This window comes from Limulus polyphemus, unplaced genomic scaffold (genome assembly GCF_000517525.1).
Source record: "Limulus polyphemus unplaced genomic scaffold, Limulus_polyphemus-2.1.2 Scaffold349, whole genome shotgun sequence".
Lineage (NCBI taxonomy): Eukaryota > Metazoa > Arthropoda > Merostomata > Xiphosura > Limulidae > Limulus > Limulus polyphemus.
The window spans coordinates 33,773-41,633 of record NW_013665959.1 but is presented as its reverse complement, the minus strand read 5'-3'; the positions used below and the strand labels follow the sequence as shown (position 1 = coordinate 41,633).

Here is a 7,861-nt window from a genome sequence, read left to right as displayed (position 1 = left end):
AGACAGTGTATTATTGTCGTTTTTGTACGGGTTTTTATATATAGAATTTCATTCATATGAATTGACGTTCTTCCTTCCTGGACAATCCTTCAAATCATTTAGAACAAGACTACAATAATCTTCTTGTTTACAGAAAAAGAAAAAAAAAAAACATTTTATTTCCTGAAAACGTACGTTGAAATACGAATATTTTGTAGAGAATCTTGGTGAAACTTCCCATGCAGATCAACTAATGTCTTATCAGTCTAATTTCAATCATACTAAAATGTTGGCCCGTTGGTCTAGGGGTATGATTCTCGCTTTGGGTGCGAGAGGTCCCGGGTTCAAATCCCGGACGGGCCCGAAAGTAATCATTTTAAGGAATTATTTGTCCCCCAGTGGTACAGCGGTATGTCTGCGGACTTACAACGCTAGAATCCGCTTTGTGTTTAATTAAGGAAATATGTTTCATATCCATCAATTGTTTTGGGCCATTTATAGTTGTTATTTTTGTTTATCTCGAATTGTTTGTGGTGGTGTTTTTTTGTTTTTTTTCCAGCGCAAAGCTACATAACACAGGGAATCTAACATCGGATTTTAGCGTAAACTTACTGTTGACCCACTGATGGCTCTTGAATTGTCGAAATTGTTTTCATACACCACACATTTCCAGAAGATCGAATAAATAACACTCGCCTTAGAGATAAATCTTCGAACTTTCCAAAAGTTATGTAACTTACTGTCATTAAACATTTATTATAATAATATAAGTGTGAGGAGTAAATTTTTTAATGTTTTCAAAGTTTAAAGTTTTTTGTATTCTAGTTTCAGAAAAATTGCTTTTTAATAAGACATGCAACATACCTTATAGACTCCACAACACTCGATAGGGCGAAAACAGTCCAATAATGAGGCAGGCAGAAAAAAAAAGTAGAAGGGGGTGCGAGGGGGCGTTGATTGGCGCCATCTCGTTGCTAAGGTTTAAAGGTCAGCCTCGAGAATGGTACACGATAGTTGCAGGAATGGAATAGAGGACATTCCGTTTATACCCATAGATACGTTTATACAAAAAGTTGTCTGTTACTGTAGAAACATTAGTATCGAGAAGGAAGTTTAACAACAAGCCCTTCGTTTTTTTTATTTATACTTTTTCTTCATAATTATTTCACCTATGTTTCGGTGTTTTATTATTTTTTATAATGTAGTAAATAGAATAATCGGGCTTTGATAATCTTTAACTGATTTGTGATTTAGTAAAGAGATGATTTTTCCCGTGCTTACCAATGAATTATGAGTCAGTACAGACTTGATTTGATTTTGAGGCTCACCAACAGACCTATAATATAGTAGAATGATGATAAATTTTTGGCGCTCAGCAATATACTTATTTCATAGTAAAATTATAAGAAGCTTCTAGTGCTCACCAATAGGGTTTTATTTATATCACAGTAAAATGTTGGTAAAAGTTTGATGCTGCTTAAGGCGTTCTTCTTATAGTGTAAATATATAATCTGTTCATTATATTTCACCTCTAACTCGAAGTATTTTGAGTTGGTAGGACAGTGGTCAGTTTGTTTGTTTGTTGGGTTTCGCGCAAAGCTACTCGAGGAATATCTGCTCCTACTCTCCCTAATTATGAAGTGATAGACTAGAGGGAAGGTAGCTAGTCAACACCGCCCACCACCAACTGTTTGGATACTCTTTAGCAAAAAAAAGTATGATTGACCGTCACATTGTATTGCACCCGCTGCTGAAAGAGTGAGCATGTTCGGTGGCGAGGGGTTCGAACCTGCGACCCGCAGATTGCGAGTTTAGCACTCTAACCACCAGGTTATGCAAGCGCTGTTACTCGTAAGATTGTGATTTAGTAGGACAGTTGTCAATTTTTTGCTACAGAATTATGATTCAGAAGGAGAATTGTATCTTTGGTATCTTACTCGTGTTCAGTTTTTTTTGCTTTTATTTGTCAATAAATTCTCGAGAAACATTACACCTGATTGAAGTCTCAATTCATAGCTTACATTATATTTCAGTAATCGTCAATAGTTGAAAGGGGCGATGAAGGGGGCATCACGAAGAGAACCTAAAACTTGAGGTCTAAATTGATTGATTGATCTTCATTCCCTGGTGGTTCAATGAATGGGCAGTGTATGATAGCTATGTAATTTATGGACTCAATGTCAAAAGAAAAAAATATATAAGCAAGACAACTGACACGGAGAAAACAGCTTTAATGTTATTGTTTTTTTATGTGTGTGTGTGTGTGTATGTGCTCTATAGTCATATTAGAAAGGCTGCACGAGAGACAATAATGGCTTATTTTTTGGTTCCCACCACAGACAGGGAGCTAAACTGGCTGGAGGAAATCCCAACAAGGAAAATAATGCGCTACAGAGGGTGCAAGACTCACATGACGATAATGTAACAAGATTGGTCAGAACGTTAGTTCTGTAATGGGCAGAGAAAATTTACCGATATTGATATTTGCTGTTAGAGTCCAATCTGTGTTTGTTTCTTATTAGTTAACTTGAAACAAGTACTACGGATAGAACAAAAACAATGTGTATACGGTATCTCATGTGAATGTGTTAAAAAGTACATTGGAAAATCCTCTCGTTCTTTTGAAATCAGACGCAGAGAACACCAAGGGTATATGCATATAGAAGTGAATTTGAAAAAATTACCCTAACATATCATAAATTCGAATCTGGTCGTAGGATACCTTGGGACAAAATTTCTCTCCAAAATAACAACAAAACAAAACGTTATTGTTTAGAAATGATAAAATCAATTGATTTCACTCTAAAGCCGTGACAGTGGCCTTGGTAATATTAGCATATTTAGCTGGTTTGTTTTCTTAGTACTTCTTTCCCTGACAATTTCCTTAAGTTATAAGCCTTGCTTGTAAAATCTGAATGCTCCTACATGACAACATTCCTTTTATTCATCTCCACGCGTTTTTGTCTTTGTATATAAACCTTGCATGTTTAGTTTTGTGTCATACCCGAAGAAGATAGACCAGGCAAGGTTCTGTCGAAATATATAAAATGTTTTTCCACACGAAATATCATTATGCTTACTAATCACTGTTTAGACGTTTACTAATGCGCTTCCTATACAAAAAGGAGTAACATTACCGTGACTCAGGACTTAACTTTGTCCAAATATGAGGCATTGTCACAGCTGTTCGAAATACTGAAACGTCCCTATTTTTATGTTTCTGAACAAATCTAAACATTCGTAAATCACATTAAAAATAGTTTGCTTGTTTTGGATTTCGCGCAAAGCTACGCTAGGGCTATTTGCGCTAGCCGTCTCTAATTTAGCAGTGTAAGACTAGAGGGAAGGCAGCTAGTCATCACTACCCACCGCCAACTGTTGTGCTACTCTTTTACCAACGAATAGTGGGATTGATCATACACATTATAACGCCCCTACGGCTGAAAGGGCGAGCATGTTTGGTGTAACGGGAATTCGAAATTAAAAACGGCAGTTACATATCTGTGTTAGATTATAAGAAATAAGCACCAAAAAAATGGTAAAATTCTTTTCCTCTTTGTTGAAGAGGAAAATAAACATTCAAAGAGAAGTAAAAAAAAAGTGTTGCTATTTTTAATGTTTGTCTTCTTGATTTTTCCCAGTATCAATCCCAGTAAAATTGTTAAATTGTAGCGGATTGTAGCGTTGTACGGCTGTAAACATATCACTGACCCACCGATGGGACAACAGAGAATAATTAGCTTTAAGAGTGGTTGGAAAAATTCAAAATATTTTACAGAAACAGCCAAGTGAGACAAAATGGGTCAGCCACATAAAGACGTGGTACATATATATATATATATGTTTGTAAAAGGCTAAATGTTATATAAAAGGGTAAATTGTAATTAAAAGTGGGTAAGTTAATCAAGAAAGAAATTGGGGAAACTGGCCCCTTGCATATTCATGTTTCTGCTTGTTCCAGTGACCCAGTATTTCACAATTTCTTCTTGCTTAGCTTACCCACTTTTATGTTATGTCTTTACAGGGTTTACCCTCTTTTATATCTTGGCTCCTTTTTTTGGTATTACAGCTTTATATAAGCGACCCCCTGTATTCTAACTTCGCTGTTTTTGTACGTGTAAAATGTTTCGATCGAATTATGTTTCTTCAAATTACCCAAAAGGAAACATTAGTGATATGTTTTATGATAATAACTCTTATTTCTGAAGTAATTTCACATAAATGTTCAACTGACCAAATAATATATTTTTCTTAATACCAACCCATACAACTAATTTATAAATTTGTCTAAATTTCACTTTAACTTTGATTCTGCCATCTATTTTTATTACAACTTGGAAAAACGTTGTGCAGTGGCTGCACCTAATGGTTGTTCTTTCAGATATAAATCCTCAGTTAATTAATATAAACGCCATTTTTTTCCCTAACAAGCGACAATAAATTTACTGTTGTTTTTATTATTCAAACATAACGACAAGATTTGTAAATTCAAAAAATATCTGTATTACTTTGACATGAATTAACTAGAAAATAAATACTGGGTAAGCAGTATGAAATTAAGCTTCAACTTATAAATATTATTTTTTTGTTCGTGTTTAAGCGCAAAGCAACGCAATGGACTATCTGAGATTCAATTTCCGTAGTGGAAATTGAATCTCGACATTTAACATATAAGCTCCAAGCATACAACTGATCTTCTTACAGGAAAACTTTGTGTCATAGTACAACTCTATATAAAGGGCTATCAGGGGGTAATCAAACCCCGGATTCTAGCGTTTAGCGTTTTACGTTCGTAAACTTGCCGTTGACGAGAAGATATCATGTTTTAATAAGGAAATCGTTGTAACAAAGAATGAATTGTTGTCACCAGAAGGGAATATCAAAAATGTTACTTTAACTTTATTTAGTGTTATTTCTCATAATTTTATCACGAATTTATATATATATATATGTAAATATAGTAATGACAAAAGTATAGCATTTCAGTATAACAAAGACAAAATTATAAACTTCGGGCCCGTCCGGGATTTGAACCCGGGACCTCTCGCACCCAAAGCGAGAATCATACCCCTAGACCAACGGGCCAACATTTGAAATAATACAATTTTATAATTTATATATATATTCCATCAACACAAATTCCTTTTTTTGTGTATATTTTGTTGCGATGAATTTTTAATCAAACCAAGGAACAACGTAGTGAAAATTTCGGCAAAATTCCCTGCAATAAGTGATAGAATTCATAATCGGATTCTTAGTGTTATAAGCTCGAAAGCTTGCGACTGAGGTACAGGGGAGGTCTGTCTGCTTCGTTATCGGGATTTTGGTCTTAAATAGACCAGGGAGGGTCAGGTTCAATAAGACCTCTTCCTCCTGTCAGCACTGTGGTTTAGGAGCAGGTAAATGTTTATTTTGATACAAAATGAGGGTCGTGGTAAACCGCACCTGCTCCAACCCCTTTCAGGGCAATGTCCATGTAGGTATCTGCATTAACATTGTTATGCTGTGCTCATCATCGCTTATTACAGGGGAAGAATTTGTTTGTTTGTTTTGAATTTTGCGCAAAGCTACACGAGGGTTATCTGCGCTAGCCGTCCTAATTTAGCAGTGAAAGACTAGAGGGAAGGGAGCTAGTCATCACCACCCACCGCCAACTCTTGGACTACTCTTTTACCAACGAATAGTGGGATTGACCGTAACTTTATAACTCCCCCACGACTGAAAGGGCGAGCATGTTTGGTTAGATGGGAATTTGAACCCGCGAGGAGGGGGGTATACATTAAACTAACCGTATGAATTGGTTTATATGCTCAAAAACACAATCAAAAAGATAATATAGGCAAAATTTATTTCATATTGAGTTAAATATTCACAATTGATTTGCATAGACCTAATGGAAAACTGATTACCCGTGACTAAACTCTTAGCTAAGTATTTGTTTCTCGAATAAAAACAACAACAAAAAACATAAACTGGGAAGTAATCTACATGTTTATAATTTATTTATTTTTATAATTATTAATACAAAAATTAGCATGGACGATAGTTCTGCGTAATTTGTTTTATGTTATTTTTAGCAACATTTGTAATACTCAAAATTGTTTCTCTTATGACAAAAAAAAAAAAAAATTAATATTTGTTTTGCTCAGAAAACTAGACCATAATATTGGACATAATGGACAATACCATAATGGACAATACCTCCCTACTTTTCTATTATCTGTTAGTAAATGTCATAATATATTCATCAGCTAAAGTTAACATTGTGCATGAGCTAGCTGTTTTCCTATCTTTTAGCCCAATAATAACGGTGTTGCCAGTTTGGATGAAATTTACCCCCCAGTGGCACAGAGGTATGTCTGCGGACTTACAACGCTAGAAACCGGGTTTCGATACTCGTGGTGGGCAAAGCACAGATAGCCCATTGTGTAGCTTTGTGCATAATTACAAACAAACAAACTTGGATGAAATTTATTACAATAAAAAGCCAGGATTTTCTCAGCATTTCCGATGCACTGATATCCGTTCAGTCCGCTTATTCAATAACTTTCGCAATTGAGTTCCCCACTCCTTGATTAACTTTCTCTGAACTATACAGGTTCCTAACCTTTCCTAGGATAAGCTTCTGGGTTCAACTCTACTATTATACTTTTTATTGTATCATAATTATTTTCAGTTTCTCTAGCCATCTTGTTGTATACGGGTAAGGTGATATTAGACTCCTAACAAATTCATCTGTCTGTCAACATTGAGCTTCAGCTACTTCTTCAAATATTATAAAAAATACACCTGCACTGTTTTCAGAAATTTTTACTAATAGGGAAGCTTAGATATCTTGTCACTAGATGGAAGCATACAAACATCTATGAAGCAGACGCAAACGCCATTTCAATTCTAGCACGATGAAAATACGCACAGGAAAATTCATCAAAATATCTGTAATTTTGTAAATTATTGCTTGAAAAACGTAGCTAAGAGGGGAGACCTGCTAAAATTCTGTAATAGTAATTATAATTTAATAATAACTGAACTTAATTATTAGTAATAGGCAAAGTACAAAAAACTTCTACAAATGCCAAGACACAAAAAAAACTTAAGGTTTCACTGAAGCATCATGTCGCTAAAACTACGGACAGAAGAAGGAACCTACTCTAAAGTGGACTATCAATAAAACTGACATTGACTCGATGTTTTACAAGTTTCATTTTCTTCCATCATGTATTTATTTCTCGGAACGGCTATTGACATTTCCCTTCGTAAATTGTGTACTTTTCATTGCAAAATAAATGATCTCGGTTTAAATTTAAAAAACTCCTACTATAATTTAAGGGAAGTCTGTTTATTTGGCCCCTAGCTTTTGTATTTGGACCTGTCAAGTATGGTTTAATCAAGTAGGAATGATTTGGAATGTGTCAAGAAGTTATTTTTGTTTTAAAATGCAAAGATTTTTATAGATCCAGTGCTGGCTGAATATAGATCAGTCAGTGGGGGTGGTCACTAGTGGTACTGATGGGATTTATCCAGTTTCCTCTTTCACTGCATTGGGTATAGATACAATCTGTGTACTTTCAATCATTACTGGCTTACAAAAACAGAAACTATATTCATAACTGGTAAAACACTAATTCTACAATTGCATTTAGTTTTCAAATCCCATCTATCATTTAAGGTATTTCTGTTTCACACATTATTTCTACATACTTTCAAAATAGATACAGTTATTCTAAGCCAGATGTTTTTAAAGTCGCATTTTACTTAATGCTTTTTCTGTGTTAACCTAACTCACTAAAACTTCACAAGATTCTTAGGGTGAGATTTATGTTATAACATGAGTATATGTATATTGTTGCGTCATCGAGATCATGTGATTCTCACGCTCTCT

General features: G+C 34.8%; 2 non-coding genes across 2 annotated transcripts; one reads left to right on the top strand and one right to left on the bottom strand.

Moving 5' to 3' along the window:
- The first annotated feature begins 270 nt into the window (after positions 1–270).
- On the top strand, positions 271–342 carry Trnap-ugg. Its single transcript has one exon. It is a non-coding gene; the product is annotated as a tRNA-Pro (tRNA).
- A 4,650-nt stretch (positions 343–4,992) lies between these two features.
- On the bottom strand, positions 4,993–5,064 carry Trnap-ugg. Its single transcript has one exon. It is a non-coding gene; the product is annotated as a tRNA-Pro (tRNA).
- Between the last annotated feature and the right edge of the window lie 2,797 nt (positions 5,065–7,861).